Below are 17,893 nucleotides of genomic sequence, written 5' to 3' on the forward strand. Positions count from 1 at the left end.
GCAAACACATGCATGATACATAATAACTTTTAGTTGTTCTGTAATTCTCTTCACTCAGACATCTCAAAATGATCTGTAAATGTAGGTAGAATTATTAGCTCCATTTCAGAGGCTTGCCAGCAGTTGTCCACAAGGAATGGCTGCTTTGAGGTGCAAATGTAGGACCTGAGAGTTCCAGTGCAGAATGGGAAAAGCATCTGCAAGTGGGGAATAAATTGATTTTCTCACTCCAGTATTGCATTAAGATAAGTCCATGGATTGACACTTCTGACTCACAGTCCCATCTGTATTTAGCCAATGAAGTTGAAAAGGTTATCACCTTTATTTCTTCCCCCATAAACAGGTGGCAGACAATTTTCAAATGAAAATGGGAGGGGAAAAAAGTTCCCAGAAAGTTGAAATATCCTGGTTTGACATTTTCAGAGCAAAAAGTGGAAATTTCAAATGTTGAAATTACTTTTCATTTCAAATATTCAAATTCTGTATTATATTTGAATGTTGTTAAGAGATAAAAAGGTCAAATTCTAAAAGGCCATGTTAGAATTATTGTTTCAATTTTGCACTGAAATTATTTCCCATGTTGTACAAATTTTCCTTCATTGAAAATTTCAGGTTTCATTTCTGGTCATAACCAAGACAAATGTTCAAACTTCAAAATCCTCTGCTCAGCTCTTCTCTCTCCTCAGAATGGCTCTCAGCCTGAGTTGTGAGAAGCCCAGTGGAATCAGGAATTTTTAGGAACCAAAAAATGTTCTTAAGCCAAGACACGCATTAGCCTTTTTTTTTGAAATTCACAAACAGAATTGATGAATTAGAACTTTTTCTTGATGGATAAAATAATAAATAAATCTAAGGTTCATCAAGTCAGATGGGAAAAAAAAACCTAGAAAAACCAGTCCCCATTTTTGCTCAAATATTTTAATTATTTTTTCTGTATAAAGAAAAAAAAAGGCAAAAAAGATAGGAGTAAATGATCTTTATAGATGTATTTATGTATATTTATTTTCTAAAGGCAAACTGCTTTACTCTAATTACTAGGCTTTCATTTCCAGTCTTTAGACTACAGATGTAAGTTCCTACGGCTCCTCACCTGTCCTCTCTTATGAAATGTGTATTTTCCTGGCTCTGCTCTTTGCTATATTTGGGTTCTTGTCTGGATATTTTTCTCTTGGCCTACTGTGGTGGGGCGAATCTGCAAAAGACTCCAACTCTGAACTTCAGTGGAACTGAAATCTCACCTTCATCTGGGGCCTTTATTCTGCACAAAAGTTTGTAATCCATTAGTATTTTTTCCTTCTTATCCATGCCACGTTTCTCCTTTGTTAAGCAGCTGCAGTAGCTACCCTTGAAGTGAAGGATCAAGCTCCAAATCTTACTGTTTTACAAGGGAAAAGAGATTTGGAATGTCAGGTCTTTTTCAGCCTTAACAATAACATCACTGCCAGCAACTCTATAACAAGGACTGTTATACTCCCACTCCTACTTAGTGGCAGAAATTGGTCTGTTTTATGTTGCTGCTCAGACATTTCCATTCATCTCTGCCTTGCTTTTAATGGCCCAATCTGTACTGCTCTCGTTAGTCAGTGTTTACGTTCATGGTCCATTTGGGTGGAACGATTTCTCACCTGAGAGCTGCGCAGCCACTCTGCTGTTTGGGTTTTGTGCACTGAGTGGATTTTTTGCTGAATTTGGCTAGGGTGGCCTGGTGTTTTAAGATATTGGTGGGGCTAAGGGTTGAGTGCTGTTGTGGCACAGGACAAAGGGTAGAGCAGGTCCTGTAGCACAGCCCTGTGTTTCTGTATCCTGCTTGTAGAAGAGTCCCTATTACCTCTGTGTCCTCTGAGAGCACTTTTCCCTCTGGGATTGCTACAGAGAGAATTCCATAGGTAATCTGGGTATATAAATAGATGGAGGTTATTCTGGGTACCAGATGGTCCCATTTTTGCAGAACTCTAGGAAAAGGTTGAGAGGACAGGTGGAAGGGAAAAAAAAAGGATGAAAAACACACTCTTAGTAATCAATTGATCTTTAATCACACAGCGTTTTTATGAAGCTTTCATTAAATCTGATTCAGATATAATTTAAACTGAATCAAAGAGATACTCAGATATCTATTACTCTAGAACAGCAATTTGTCTTGCCAACGTGTTCTGAGGAACAGAGGCTTTGCTACATCTGTGATTAGCACATTCCATGTTTAATTTTCTGCTCACCATGTCCTTTGAGTGGCTTTATAATGCAAATAAATTGTAATAATGGTATTATTTTTTCCATGAAGGGATTGGGTACCAAATATCAGCTTGTAAACGGCCTGTAGCTCCCAACCTAAAGTCCGTAAACAAATTCCTAGTGCCTTAGGTTAAGAACTTGAAGGATAGGCCCCAGTTTTTAGGGTACTATTGATGTATTTGTGAGGGGCAGCTTGAAGGTACAGAGCAGAATCTCTCAGCCATCCAAAGGTCATGGAAAACAATCAAGGGGACCTGAAAACTGAAAGTGTTATTATAGTGTGAGGAAAAAACTCCTCTTAGCTTTCTGTTCTCTCATCCTCCATGCTTAAATATTCCCTGTCAGCTTAAATCCATGCACAGGTACATTGCACTGACCCCTATTGTTACTCTTGGTACAGGTGTGTTTTCCTGTTATGTTTTTATGCAGCATAAACCTCCCCAAGTCAGAAGAGGTGTGAATGTCTAATTGTGTGTTTTGTCCCTCTAATATAACTTAACCTTGCAGCCAGCAAGTTTTTGTGTTAGAATCTCTTGGCATAGGGTCAAGGCATTGGGATATTTTCAAGAATCCCTGGATCTGAATTCCTGTGAATTTGTATGTCATCTCAGGATCAGAAGGGCTGCTCCAAATGGAACAGGTCTGGGCTGTGGTCTCTGCTTCCTCGGCAGGTTCAGCTCTCGGCCTTCAGCTCTGAGAGCACAACTGCTGCTGTAATGAGTCATTAACCAGCCCAGTCAGGAGAGCCTGCTTCAGAGAACCTGCTACTAAAACTCGTTAGGCTAATCAAATCATTGGCCAGGTCTGCACTAACCAGTGGCTACCTGGACAGTTGTGCCGGCCAATCCAAGGGGTCCCTAATCTCCAGTGGGTGTTGTGGGAGTAGGGAATTGCAGCAGTGCTAGGTCACCCTCCCAACAACATCCTTATTCTTTCCTTCTGCACAGTGCAGAGCAAATATCCTGATCTTAGGATGCCCCAGGGCCTGATTGCTTTGTGTTTATCCTGCTCATCCATTGCTGCCTGAAGGCTGTGTTTATCCCAAACCAAATGTGTTGGGATTCCATATTCCAGGCTGTTCTTGAAGTGAAGGGATAACTCATGTCCTGCAAGGCACTGTCAGACATCATGAAGAGGGAATATTAGAGACAACAAAGGATTTGTTGTTCTAAAACTGGGAGGGTTGCTGAACTGCAGCAAGGGAAATTTGGAAGGTTTTAGCCTGTTTTGAAAATGGATTTCTACATGACAAATGGTGACATTTATAAGCTGTTGGATAGGGCCCTAAAATAAAGGGAATGGAGGTCAAAAACATGAAGACCAGCCTGGAAGGAGATCAGGAGGAAAGATATTAATAGCAAACCCCTCCCTGAAATGCAGAGAAGTAATACAAGATTGCCAAGAACATTCCCACTGGTGGATTGATTTTTGCTATGACCCTTCTCAGAATATTTCATTTAGTTCTGCTGCTTCACAAAACTCTGTTGTCACACAGCTGGATTGTGTGTGACTACAGGAAAAAAGGCAAAGGTCTCTAGAGCAAAACCTCATAGCTCAAGGTAAAGTTCTTCTGCCTTCAGAGGGCTTCCTCTGGCTCACCAAGACTGCTCAGCTTTGAATGGAGAACCAGTACAGGCTCAAGAAGAGCATCAAGGGATGCACAAGAACCTAACACTCCATAAACAGAATTTGGGCTGTTAGGTTGGGTGTTTTCATATCTGAGCCTTTGGCTTCAACATCCAGTGAACATTCAGTATTGGCAGAATCACTTTTCAGGAAGAAATTACTGAAATTTCATTGAAATCTAGACATTGTTAATAGTTATTTAGTATAATAATATTCTATTTTTTTCTTTATTTAAAGAAAAGTATTTCAGATAGAACTGACAACCTGCAGCTCTGGTTGTGATTGAAGGAGGGACATTTCTGACTCAGTACCTTCTTTTCTGTAGCTCTTGTGCCCTGATGTCCTGTAGTAATGCAAATAAACACTGTACAGGTGGCATGTGAGAGCCTAAAGTGTGAAAACAAGGTCTTGAAAACCTGGGGGACTACCTTTTGATGTTGTTTTAGATAGCCTTGGCATCTTGGCTGCAATTGGATTATTACTTTCACTCTTCCTGCATTCTTGTTGAGGTCTCAGTGAAATACATTTTTCACTTTCCCTTTGGAATAGCTGACATTATTGTGGTATCACAGTGTGCTGCTAAATAGCTGATGCCTGCTCTCTGTATGGGGCTGTATTTCTCAGGAATCCCAAATAAATCTTCAAACAGAGAATGCAGCATAATGCCAAATTATCATTAGTGATACAAATCTGGAGAGTCCATTAAGAATGTCATAAAATATCAAGGATATACCTGAGATCCTTTAAAGTATAAAACAAACCCTTTCACAAAGGAAATCATTCTGGCACATGAACTGGCTGTGGACAGAGAACCATAAGCCACAGTATTTTGTTGTTCTCAAGTGGATCCTATTTCCTTTGAGATCTGAGTGTGGTTTAAATGGCCACTTTCTGTAGTTTCCAAGACCTATAACAGTTTCTTCTCCCACTTTATTTTAACAACTCCAGTAAATCATGGGCTGTTGTGACTGGGGAGTGCTACAGCTGTGGGGTTTGTAAGCACAAGAAAACTTTCATCACTGCTGGCTAGCACAGATGGAAGCAAAAGCAATCCAGAGCATGTCAAGAATCCCTCTCTCTCCTGCATGGATAAGCTTAATAAGGCAAACTTGTTGTTGAGGGAAGGCACTCAGCTGATTCCAGAAACAATTAGGAAATACAGCAAACAAATAAGCCTTGGTGATTTGATTTACTTGGGTGATCCACCTGATTCATCTGCTAAAAAAACATTTCCCTTAGTTATAGACTTGCTGTTATCTCACTGAGTTGGAGCAAAAGCTTTCAGCAAATCACTGCTCTTTATGCATTAAGTGTTACAATAAATGCTCATACCTACAGTAGGACTGTTAGGAGATGTGGGTCAGAGTTATGAAAATCGACAGATAATTTGGATGCCCAGATGCAGAAGTCCAAAGAAGACCCTGATTTTTTCCATGAAGTGCCAAATTCTCTTTTTCTGAAAATAAATTTTAGTGGTTCATGGTGATACTGTGATTTGGCTGTTAGCCAAACTGGCTACTGCCTTTCATTCTTCTCCAAAATAAGTTTTCCAAGCTCTTTATGGGTTGCTGCTGCATGAGGTGTGATCAGCGCATCAGGCAGGAAGAGAAATTTGGAGTCATGTTTGCTTTGTGATCACAGAAGTTACCCTGGCTCTTCGTTTTGTTATTAGATCATACCTGCAGTTTTAGAAGAGATGATATGGTGGATTTATGTAGTTAATTTTTATTGTAGTTTAATTTTGGTTAAATATATATTGTATTAATATATATACAAGCCAAAGGAAGGGCAAATGGGAATCCTGTTGTCTGGCCAACAGAGTTCTGCTGCCAACTCTGTGAGTATTGCCTGAGAAACCAGAGACCTGAAATGATGTTATACAGCCATAATTCAACTTTAATCTACTTTAAAGAAACAAGCCACTTGATTTTATATTACAGCAAAATAACACCCAACCCTGCACACAAAGGATGTTGCAGTGAGAGCGTCCTGCAGAAAAAAAAGGGAGATAATGATTTTGATTATGTTATCTCTAAATGCTGTGCTGTAATATGAAAGGGAACTAAATTAGAGTTGTTTGAAGCAAACTTAATTCTTGTATTCCAAATGAGTTGATTATTTGAAAGCTGATTTTATCTATGTGATTTCATAGGCAGTTAAATCGACAAAAATCTTGTATGAAACATCATATAATTACAGCTTGTCTGTCTGAAGAGCTGATACGTTTAGGTTTACCACAGTGACTTGGAATTTGAGTTCATGGATTGGATAATAACAGAAGGTGGATCCCACGTGTGAACCAGCACAGCACTGGCACGAGTCACACTTTGCCACTGGATTTCAGACTCTTCCTGTGAGCAGAGGAGTTGTGACATTCAGAAAGTCTGGGTTCCCCTTAAGTTTCAAGATATGGTCAGTCTTTTTCCCAGTTCTCTCATTCCAGTCCTGACCATTTCTCTACTTTTGCTTTTCTTCTTGGATCAGTCTCTCCCAAACATTTCTTGCCTCTAATCCATCACTCCCTCCTTCCCCGCTCTGCTTTGTCCCAACTCTTTGTCCTTACGTGGAAATTTCCTCTAATTCAATCTTAGTTTCTCTCTAAACCTCATCATCTCAGCTGATAAAGTTCTTCATCATTTATCAATGGCCCCCTAATTTCCCACCTGTTAGTTTCTTCCAGTCCTGCATTCCCTGGACTAGTTCTTTTTGCCAGCTCCTCCGACAAGGCTTTCACCAGCTCTCTGTGTCCTGGTCTATACTGCTCGATGCTGCCTCTCTCTGCCAGCCACGACGATTGTCTTCGGGGTGTATCCCTGCTTTTGCTGCCTGGGTGCTGGGAAGGAAATTATTGATGGTAGAAGGAAAGAGAGAAACTTCTTGGAACTGACTTCATGAAACTGGATTTCAGCTCGTATCTACAGGGTGTCTTTTTATTTCTGTGTTTTAGCTCTGGCCTGCCATCAAACATTGAATATTTCTGAGCTCTAAATGTAGCTCAGGAGAGAATAAAAACGCGACCGTGTAACTGCCAGTGGGGAGAAGGCTTGGAGGAGATGCCTCCCCCGGCCCGGAGCTGTGATCTGGGCGCTAACCAGGAGGTGGGGATATTCCATGGGAGGATGGAGCAGGGAATCCGAGCAGGGAATCCGAGCAGGGACCCTGCTCAGCGCTGCTGCGGCTGCTGCGGGGCTTCATCGAGGAACGGGGGAGAGGGGAAACACAGGGCAGAGTGGGCAGCAAGGCGAGATCCCCAGTCTGTTCACGCCTTTTTTTTTTTTTTTTTTTTTTTTTTTCCCCAGTTTCTGGCTTGAAATTTGGGATTGACCGGGAATGGATGATTAAGTGATTTTGTGGCTTTGCAAAAGTGTCTGTAAAAAAGGACACTGAGGTCTAGAGGAGTCGGCAGTGCCATAAGAACCAGGATTTCTCAAGGCTTGAGGGTTTGTCACTATTGCAATGTCTGCAATGGTGCTGAGCCTTTCTGGAGAGCCACATCCATAGATCAGTGCATTAGATTCCCTTTTTCCAGCAGCAAGGATCCAGAAATGCACCTTTGTGGTGTGCCCTCTTTCAGCCTTGAAGGGAACCTGCTGCGAAGCCAGAGAGGGATTCTCACCAGGAGCTGTAGTGACAGAACAAGGAGTAATGGGTACCAAAAGAAAACCTGAGCACCCTCATGGACCAATCCTTAACCAGCTGAGCACTGGAAAACTGGAAAAGCTCAGCAGGGGCTGAGGCTGGGTGTGCTGGGGCGGCAGCCTGCCCTGGTGTGGGTTAGATCCTGCCCTGAAGCAATGATAAAATATGCAGGAGGTGGCTGGAGTGTCCAGGGATGTTCTCCATGGAGACAGAGTGATTGGAACCATTCAGACAGCAGCCAGAATGCCAAGTACCCTGTAGGTCCTTGGACTTCTTTACCGATGAGATACATTAAAGCCAAATATAGCCCAGTTCCAAAGCAGCTAACCCCCAGTAACAATTCAAGGAACACATGGGATGAAAAAATAATGTAGCTAAAAAGTCATAAAAATGAAGACTATTTGATTAGATCCAAACCAGTGGTATCAACTGATTTTGCTCATTTAACCTGTCTCCTGATCGCAGTACAGCCATCATTTAGCTGCAGGGTGGATGTGTTCATACTGAACTATTAATCTGTTTCAAAATGCCATAACATTTCCATGAAGAACTTCCTAATTTTTTTTTTCAGAAATTAAATGTCTGTTTAAAGTTCATTCCCTCCTGCTGCAACTAATTGAAATGAGATTTGGTTTATCTTTATGACATGAAAATGAGATTGAGTTTCATAATAATAACAATAATGATAACTCTATAGATTTTAGGACTAGCAGTTAATAATTATAGTAATATGTGGAGATTGGAAAAGAGTAATGCAGCGTAAACAGTCCATTGTTATTTGTTGAGATATGGGATTAGGTATCAGTTCATACCATTTTTTCTGATTTTGTATCTGTTTTCAGTTCTCATTGAATTTTAGACAAGTGCATTAATTAATTTCACCCCAGTATCTGGTAGTTTAAGTAACCTTTTGTGAACTAGTGCTCCATCTAACCCATTCTAAATACAGAATTTAAATAGAGAAAATTCTTGAAAAGCAAAAAGCTGAGGAATATAAGGATTAATCAGCTGTCTGTCACCTCTCTCTCCTGGGGATGTAGGATCAGGAGCTGGCCTTGTGGGTGACTGGAGCAATCTGAAGTTGAACCTGAAGTCCATCATTCCCAACTGATGCACTGGAGTAGGGAAGGGACAGAAAGGATCCATGCCTTGCCCAGACTCTTTGCCTTCTGGTTTGCCAGGGCAGGAATCCTGGGGGTATTTCCTAGTTCTCCTTGAGGAAGGGTTTCTAATCCAAAATCTTTCAAACCACGTGGTACCCAAACCTGTACAAGCACTGGAGGAATGAGCTCCCTTTAGAATCACAGTGAGATTGGCTGTTGTGCCAAAATCCACTGCTAGAGAAGAGCAGATTGTTCTGGAAATGTCTTTGTATGGATATATGTGTATGTGCTATGTCTATATGTGTATGTATCTATATGAATATCTACATATAAAATACATACATGTATTTAATGAACACTCAAACCCATATTTGCCATCCTTTGAACAATCCTAGAAGTTGTATAACTGTTATGGTTTCGGACATTTCACAGCTAATGCTGCTTATTAAAAGGATAATAATTTGAGAAAGAAAAGCAACAATATAGCTCTGCAAAATTAAAGGGTATATTCCAGAGGAGAGCTATGTGTTCATTTTCCTCGTGACACTTTTCCTTTTTTTTTGTTTTACTTGGTTTGGTTGTTTTTATTCACTGAAATTTCAAGTCATATGTGGACAACCTACTTGTGCGGAAAAATACAATCACCTCGAATCATATTGCCTTTATCCATGCTGAGACTTACCTTTTAATATAAACAACCCACAGATTGCAAAGAGCTTTTTGGGAAGTAAAGTCTGATTAGTGGATTTGAGACTCCTGACACTTGAGGAAGTTCAGATTTCTCAGTCAAAACAGGAGCTAAAAAATCTTCCTGTAGATCTCCGTCCACAGCAGGTACAGAGCAGAACAGTGATGGTAAAAGGCCTCAGCACACTTAGATTTTGGAGCTTTTTGCCGTGGGACCATAGACCCTATGTGCCTCAGAGGGGGAAGGCTGAGGGTTTGATCGGGATGGGAGCAAGCTGGCCAGGAAAGACGCCCATGTGGTGTGGGCACGATGGTTTGGGGAGGAAGGGAATTGTTGTCATTGGAAGTTGGGTCTCCAAGGGGGACTCAGCTGAGCCCTTTTGGGTGGGAATAGAAGGAATTAGTTGACACAAAGGACAATTGGCTGTGAAGGCTCTTTCAGATGGTTCTGTTTTATTGTGTAAATGCATGTTTATCAGCTTTTTTAAAATGCAGATTAGACACCTAGCACTGCATTTAGACTTGGGGACGAAAACACCTTATTGACTCAACAAACCACTGCCTCTTCTTTTGAGCTGATTTGTTCCCTTGTACCAGAAGGTGTTCGGGCAGTGTTTAATGTGTGTATTGCATAACCAAGTAGTCAGCATGCTGCTGGCAGAGCTGAGGCATCAGAGGAGGTGCAGGACAAACAGCACCTTGGCAGTGTCCGAGAGAATTTGGACTTAAAGATCTCCCTTATTGTTGAGCGATCTCAACAATAAGATCTCCCTTATTGTTGAGCGCTGGTTTCAAGGTGGGAATGAACGTGCTGCCTTTAAGCTGGAAACCAATCCACTGTTAATAAGAAGTGCTGCCTTCCAAACTGTGGGTTAGATTTTGTCTGTGCAAGTTCACTGACTTTAGTGGGACCAAGTAGCTTCAGCAGAATAAGGTTTTGCTTGAGAGAGTCTTTTACACATCCTGTTCTGCTTCCAGAACTGCAATCTATCTGCTCTGGCTTTTCCTGCTGACTCATGGCAGGTTCAGCGAAGAAAAACTGTCTCTGTTTCTTCATTACCCCTGTGATTACCTTATAGCACAGACAGGTTGGCTCCAATCACCTCTCAGGGTGGTGCAAATTAGAAATGACTCCACAGAAGGGATTGGATGGAGAGACACTTCACACCTGTATCTGTGGGGGGAAAAAATGGTACTGTCATTTGCCAAATCATGGAATCATAGAATGGTTTGGATTGGAAGGGACCATGAAATTCTACCCCCTGTCATGGGCAAGGACACTTTCCACTATCCCTGTGCTCCAAGCCCTGTCCAAACTGCCCTTAGACACTTTCAGAGATGGGGAAGCCACAGCTTCTCTGGGCAGTTATTGTCCTAAGGGACAGAAATTACCTGTAAGGAGTTAAAAGAGATTTTTAAGAAAGAAAATAGATGATTAGTTCTCTGCGACTTAGTTACTAAAAAATGGAGATGATTTCAGCAGTGTGTAGGCTGAAGAATCAGGTCCAAATATTCATCTTAAACCTCTGGGTTTAGGGGATTCAGCAGTGCTGTGCCTTCTTCACATCATTCCACATTTTGTGCCAGCTACTGCCTGGAGGATCCTCTTTCCAAGGATCATGCTCAGTACCTTTCTGAATGCTTAAAAATATTTTTTTCCTCTCTTTAAACTTTTCACCACCATCATCCCAGGAAGATTTGCAGAAGATGAGATTAAAATACTCTTGGAAACCTTCAAATGGCCAGGCTGGTTTGTGTGGCAGCACGTGGGGACAGCTCTGTCCCCTCCGAGCAGCCACCAGCCCCCCTTCAACATGGGGCTCTCACATGAAGGGAGCACAATCAATAGGCCACAAGGGCAGCCCCAGAATAAATTTCCAAAGACATGTTCTTGGCTGTCTTCACAATAGGAGATATAATGACAGTGCTGACATGGAGTGGCACTGAAAGACTTCTGTAATAGGGCTGGTCAATTTTTTTCTGTGTTTAAAGGAAAATGAGGTTTTCTACTATGAATATCTTTCATGACAGGTGCCCACTTTCCTCTAAGCATGACAGTGTCTTGTTAAAACACAACACTTCCAAAGTGATGTATTTAATTTGAAAAGGAATGTTTTTCATCTTTTGTTACCTGACAAGAAGAAGGAATTTTGCCAGGAGAAGACACTGATGTTGATAGGAGAAAAAGACATAATTTTCTTAGGAAACAAATTACTGTTTTCTGTTTCACTCTGCCTTGTACCTACACCTGTAGGCAACTGCTTAGATACGGGGCATCAGTGATAACAATTTTCAAATGATGCCAATTTTGGGAGAAAAACTGTAAAAATATGTATTATTAGGCACAGGTAATGCTACCCTCCAGCAGGTCAACACTCAGGCCCAACTTAGTGTCATCTGTGAATTTACTGAGGATTCACTCAATCCCCTCAACCAGATCATTGATAAAGCTATTAAACAGGTCTGAAAGTCTGTATTAAGTATATTTGATATCTCCTGAAGAGGAAAAGTTGGTTAGACAAGTAAAAATGGAGCCATTGGAATGACATCTGTCCATAGCAGGTGATGCACAGATTTGGTATTTATGAAAATATTTGTTGAAACATGCTGGATTCAAACTGTGTGGTAAAGCTTTCAAATAACATTGAAACAGAGAAAATGTTAATCTTCATTATTCAAGGAGCCTGGCCCAGCCCTGTAACATGGTTTCTTGTCTCACAGTTCTAATGCATTTAGACATTGTAAAGCTGTAGCAGCTTGCACAAAAAAAGCAACCTCTTTGGTGGCATTGCAAATACTCACTCACTAAACCAGTACTTTTGGCACATATTTAATAAACCTTTGATCAACACTCCCTGGAACCACTTAGAATTTCCTAAAGGACAAAAATTTCATTATACTACTAATTTTTTAGTGCTGAGGTCCTCATATTTACTGAGATAAACATATTGTATTCTTCTAACACACAGCTGAATTACCATAAATGTTTTTAAAGGATGACACCCCAGATAATTCATTGGATTTTAATTTCTCTTGTGATGTTTCACAGAAAAGGAGGCCTTTGTTTTTTCTGGTGAGCCGAGTGCAGGCAGAACGATACTTTGATTTAGTGGCAGTACCTCAGGAGGCACGGCAGCGTCAGTTAAATGTGCAAGGTAGCCCTTGGGGATGAATACAGCACTTATTCCTACCCAGCAAACCATGTCCTGCTTGGCAACAACTGCTGACTGACTGACAGGGAGAAGCTTTTGATGTGTCAGCCCAAGGTGGCTGTCGGGGGGTTCCCTGGGCAGCACTCCCCTCCCGGTGTGGGGTGATGTCCGGCAGAGCTCACACCGACCCCGTGCGATGGCACAGCCACTTCAAACATGGCCTCATGAATAGGGGCTCGTTTGACCCTTGACCACAAGCAGCCTCTAAATTGGCAGACAGAGAATCAGAGTAATTTGTATCATTTCAATTAGTTACTAGCTGCATAACAGGGAGGTCATGACTTTTTTGGGATGATTATTGCCCATGGCAACCAAACTTCAATGTACCATCAGTTTCCAAATACTTTCACTTAATAAATGTAAGTTCATAAACAAGGCCCGATTGTTGGGGACACAACAAAGCCAATTATCTGCGCTGCTGCCGAGGGAGCGGAAGATGACATAACTTTGTCGGCAAAATTCTTTTTATTAGCAACAAGAGAAAAAAGTCCCTGATAAATGGCTTTAATAATGTTGGCTGAATGAACAGTATTGATCTTTGACTATGTAAAATGGCGAGGAAAGGCAAGTTTATATAAGAGCACTGTTGTTGTACTATTGAGAGCAGGCCGGTTTTGTTTCACAGTTTGTTCTATGCACCAAAATTCTGAAATTCTAAAATCAATGTTGCCATTGTTGGGCCAAAACAGCACACCCTTACCACAGACAATGCAAAGAATTTCAAAATATAGATAGCTCCCTGATACATACAGATCGGATTGTAAGAAACATTGGGTTGTTTTTCCTTTCTGAAGAAAGGGCAGCTTGTTCCAGGGTGCAGACAATGGTGTGTCTACATGCCTGTGAAACTTCATGAACCCAGTGCAATAATTCAAGCCTTTGATTTGAAAAATGTTTTGTATGTCTTCCTCCACATCTGCAAATACCTCCACTTTCCCTTGATGCCAGCCAAGAGTTGTTAGCAGGCGAATGTTTTCCACTTGAGGAAGAAAAAAAAAAGTTAGGCACGTACATAAGTTTTGCTATTTGGCTTTTGTTTTTTGAATTAAAATAAAGGTTTCCTTCTTTCATGTCACAATCTATTAGCCACTGGGATACCTGGTATCACAGTTCTTTCCCCTTCACCCCTGCATTTGTAGCAGATTTGACGGTGTGTGGAAACCAACACAGGCACTGCGCTGTGACTGCGTCACCTGCAATCAGCCGGAGATGCTGCTGAGATTAATCATGACAGTAGGCAATATTTCCAACATTATTAGAAGAGAAACCTAATATTTTGGGACATCAGGGATCTCTGAGCTGTTGTCCATCAAACTGAGAACCTTCATTTTCTACTCCTTGGATGGGTAACCTTAAGTTTTAACCATTTCACAGACGGCAGGTTCACACACACAAACACACAGGCACACTCTACACTGTGCCACATGCAGGGAGTAAATCCTGAGTCCTCCGTGGAGCTGCTCCCAGACACTTGTACAAACAGGGGCGTTGTGTCAGACCAAGTCTTTGTCTCCTCTTTAGGTTGTACTGAGCCATTGTTCACTGCCTTAACTCACCCTTTTGGTCATGTGTTTATAAATTTTTGGGCATTTGCAAGACAGAAATTCAGGCACTGTTGTTTGGCAAACATCTGTCCATTCCACTGCATGGCTGCAAAGGCGAATTAATTCACCCTGATGATGATCTCTTAAATACAACTTTAATGAATCACATTTGAAGAATGCCTAAAGTTTGAGGCTTTAGGTTGTACAGAGAACCCACTCTGATGTTTAATGACTCTCGATGAGCTGTTTAGACTGCATCATTTTGAAGGATAGAGTTAATGCAGCTTTTGTCTGAGGCTGAAGAAGTGCAATATCCACATTAATGGGCTGGGAATTTTCATCACAGTTTTACTTTTTTCTTGCAGCTGTTGGTTGTAGGTCAGTGACATAAATTTTATTTAAGGCTTCATCCTGCAAAACTTTATTATGGATGGTGGAGATTATTGTCAGTGATACTGGGCACAGCAGTAAGTGCAACCTTTCATGCTAAGGGCTTGCAGGGTCAAGCTGTGCTCTATTTGCAGGAGTAAGCAGTGCCTCAGGTTAAAAGATATTGGGGATCTGGCTCCTACACTTCAGGAAAATCTCTAAGACCACGCACAGCATCAAGCACATTTAGTTCCTCATGAATGCAGTGGGAGTTGAAGGCACTCAGCACCTTCTGGGATTTGGCCCAGAATAATTGTTTTCAAATGGGACTGCAATATTTGATTTTAGTTTTGAAACAACTGCAGTCCTCAGTCAGAAGGGAAGGCTGACATTGTTATGAAAAAAAAAATCAGCGATTTTGTCCTCCCTCAGCAGAGAGCCTGAACAATTGCCCTTTGATTTAGAAAGAAAGCTGGGAGCACAAGTGAGCTGCACACTGCAAATCTGAGATGGATTTGCATGTTTACTTTCAAGCTGTGCCTGAGAAGCTGGTGGGAAAGGATCTCTTGAAATCACCACTGCACCCTTGGCAGGACTGCTCTGCAGATTGGTATGGGACCTCCTCTTACACCTCACTCTGTTGCTCTGAGCTCACACACAAAGGTGAAGGTTCTTTGGAATAAACCAGCAGATCCTCTGAAGCCATAGCTAGCAAATTTCTTCTGTTCTCCTTTGAAACATCATCCTAAAAGAGATTGAGCTTCCTTGCTCTCCACAGACCTGCTAAATGAAGTGCTAGGACTGTGGCTTCCGTGGTTTCCATGACTTCCATCCATCTCCTCCACAGTTCCTCTGGATTTCAGTGGCACCCAGCCCCACTAGCAGCCCCTGAAGCAACTCAGACTTCCAAGTTTGGCCCACTGTGGAGCTCAGCATCCTGCAAGAGCTGCATGTCCTATCCAGCCATGAAAGTCCAAGAGAATTCATCTCATCTGGGATGGAGCCCTCAATATTCTCCCAACATTTCCAACACACTGAAAGTCATTAGCAAGCTCCTTAAGGCGAAAGGAGTGGTGAGACAGCAAATAAAATCCATTCTCTTGTGTTCCATAATACCGTCCAAGGAAACCAACAGCTCCTTCCTGTACCCTTTCTTCCCCCCTCCCCTCCATGATGCATTTCTGAATATCTCTAGAACCTTTTCACACTCCTTTGGCAGCTGATCCTATCCCTCCTTATCCATCATCATTGCTGCCTTGAGAGCTGATTCATTTATCTCATTGCTTTAGAGCTGTCACCCAGAGCTTTGGATACATAGACCCAATTTCTTGGATTTGGTCTTTCATGTGGCCTCTTCCCTGCTGGCATCCACTCAATCATCCCCTGTGCCAGCTGATCTCCTAAGCTCCTCATATGTCATACACTCCTCAACCACCTGGTGGTTGCACACACAATCTACTTTTAGATCTTTCTTTCCCCCCACATTGCCTGTTTACTGCCATATAATGCAGGATTCATCTTTGTGTGTCTTTGCAAGATGGTTTTTCCTTAATTACAGGCAGAGCACAGCAATGCAGACGAATTATGGGTTTGTGCCCATCCTTCTTTATACTGAGAAGAATTTTTCTCCTCTGGAAAATGTCTGATGGTTGTGAAATTCAGTTTGATTCAATGCCTCCTTTTCCTTATTTCTGTCTTCCTGTCTTGACCCTAAATTAAATTACTTACACTTAAAAATAATGTATGCACTTACATACTTTGTTCCCCACCATCCCCACAGGATCTGCCCTGCCATGTACCCCCAGATGTTCTCCTGGAATTGCCCTTGTTTTTCACAACCCACAGGCTCTGTCAGATGAGACTCTGCCATTCCAAGTTCCTTCCCTTTCACCTGCTCTCCTTTCCACCAGCCCCAATTAATATTCCTTGCTGTAGGAAGCATCTTCTGCATATTCCAGCACCTTTTGCTCTCTGAACATAATTCTTATATAACTCTTGATATGATAAGTCATACTGGCCAGAGTTAACCTTATTACTAGAGATGTACTGAGCAATCTTGCAGTCATGAGATACCAGGGATATTTCGGTAATGGGAAATCTGCTTCCCATACACGATTGATTTTAGTGATGACCTTTTGCTGGAATGATACCTGTAAATTCTTATCTGCATTAATTTCTTGTTTTCTCTTGTCACATGCTGTCAGTGTATGTGTATCTTGCAGATCTGACGTGTTAGGAACCAGACAATATGAAGTATTAAGAATCCCGTGACAGACTGTCTGTGAGGACCTGAAGTTATTGCAATCTGAAACTCAACTTTACTGGAGTGAAGTATCTGAGCTCCTGTACTGCCCCTGGGACACAGTGCTTAAAAAAATGCAAATCCTAATGCTGACTTTTCTGTTACTTACAGGCTGAGAATTATTTCAGAGCATCTTCATGTTTTCTTAACATGACGTAGTAATAAATACATAGCCACAGTACTCAATTTGCTAAAATAAGGGCTTGAAGAAACAAGATTAAATTGTAAGATTTTTTTAAAAAGGGTTTAATTTTCTAACATCATCTTTTCTTCCAACATGCTTTTTGTGGCATCTCAGTCACACAGGGTATTTGGGATTCTGGTTTTCTCCTTCTGATAGTTTGTTGTCATTGCTGATAAGTCTGAGTTCATTAAACTGTAAAAATGATCCATGAATTGGGGTTGAATATTCCCCTCAAAGATGGATTACAGCTCACACAGTAAGGTATGCTTGTTAGAGAAATCAGTGGGGAGGTCCTGTGGCCATTGTTATGCAAGAGGATGGTCCCCTTTGACCCTAAAATATGTGTGTGTGTAGAGATGAGAGGACCCTTACTGTGCCTCACAGAATCTTTACACCATTAATTAATTTTGGGGACCTTATGTGGCAATCAGCTCCCTAGTGCTCCTTTCTCTTTGCTGTGGACAATATTTATATGGTGCTCACTTAAACAAATTAACAATTTAAACTTCTGCTCCCTTATAGATGATCAACATTTGGGTGTCTTATTGTCTATAACTAGGAGATAAATGGCATTACAGATAATTTAGTAAAGCAGACATCCCATTTCCTTATTGCTGAAATGATTGCAGAGGAATCTCCCCATTCCATAAGATGATCATCCATGAAGAAATCTGTCCCTTCCAACCTTTAATGGGCCAGAGACTGTTCTTTACAAAGCATCTGATGGCCTTCTCTTATATCATAGAAAAAAGTGCTCACAGAGAAGACCTAATTAATAGTGTGGACCTGCTGTAGTAAAAATGTTTGCTCACTGCCTAAGATTGGTCAAAAAATATCTAAAAGGGAATGGAGAATCATCCTCAACATTCTATCAATGCTGGGAGCTATTCTTGTCTTTGACCTTCTGGTCAGTTCTAGTTGCTGTGTTTTGAAAAAGATATAGCAGAAATAGCAAAGAGCTCCAAAAGAACAATAAATACTGTTGGAAGCTTGAAAAG

The sequence above is a fragment of the Lichenostomus cassidix genome, chromosome 8 (genome assembly GCF_008360975.1).
Source record: "Lichenostomus cassidix isolate B80296 chromosome 8, HeHo_3.0, whole genome shotgun sequence".
NCBI lineage: Eukaryota > Metazoa > Chordata > Aves > Passeriformes > Meliphagidae > Lichenostomus > Lichenostomus cassidix.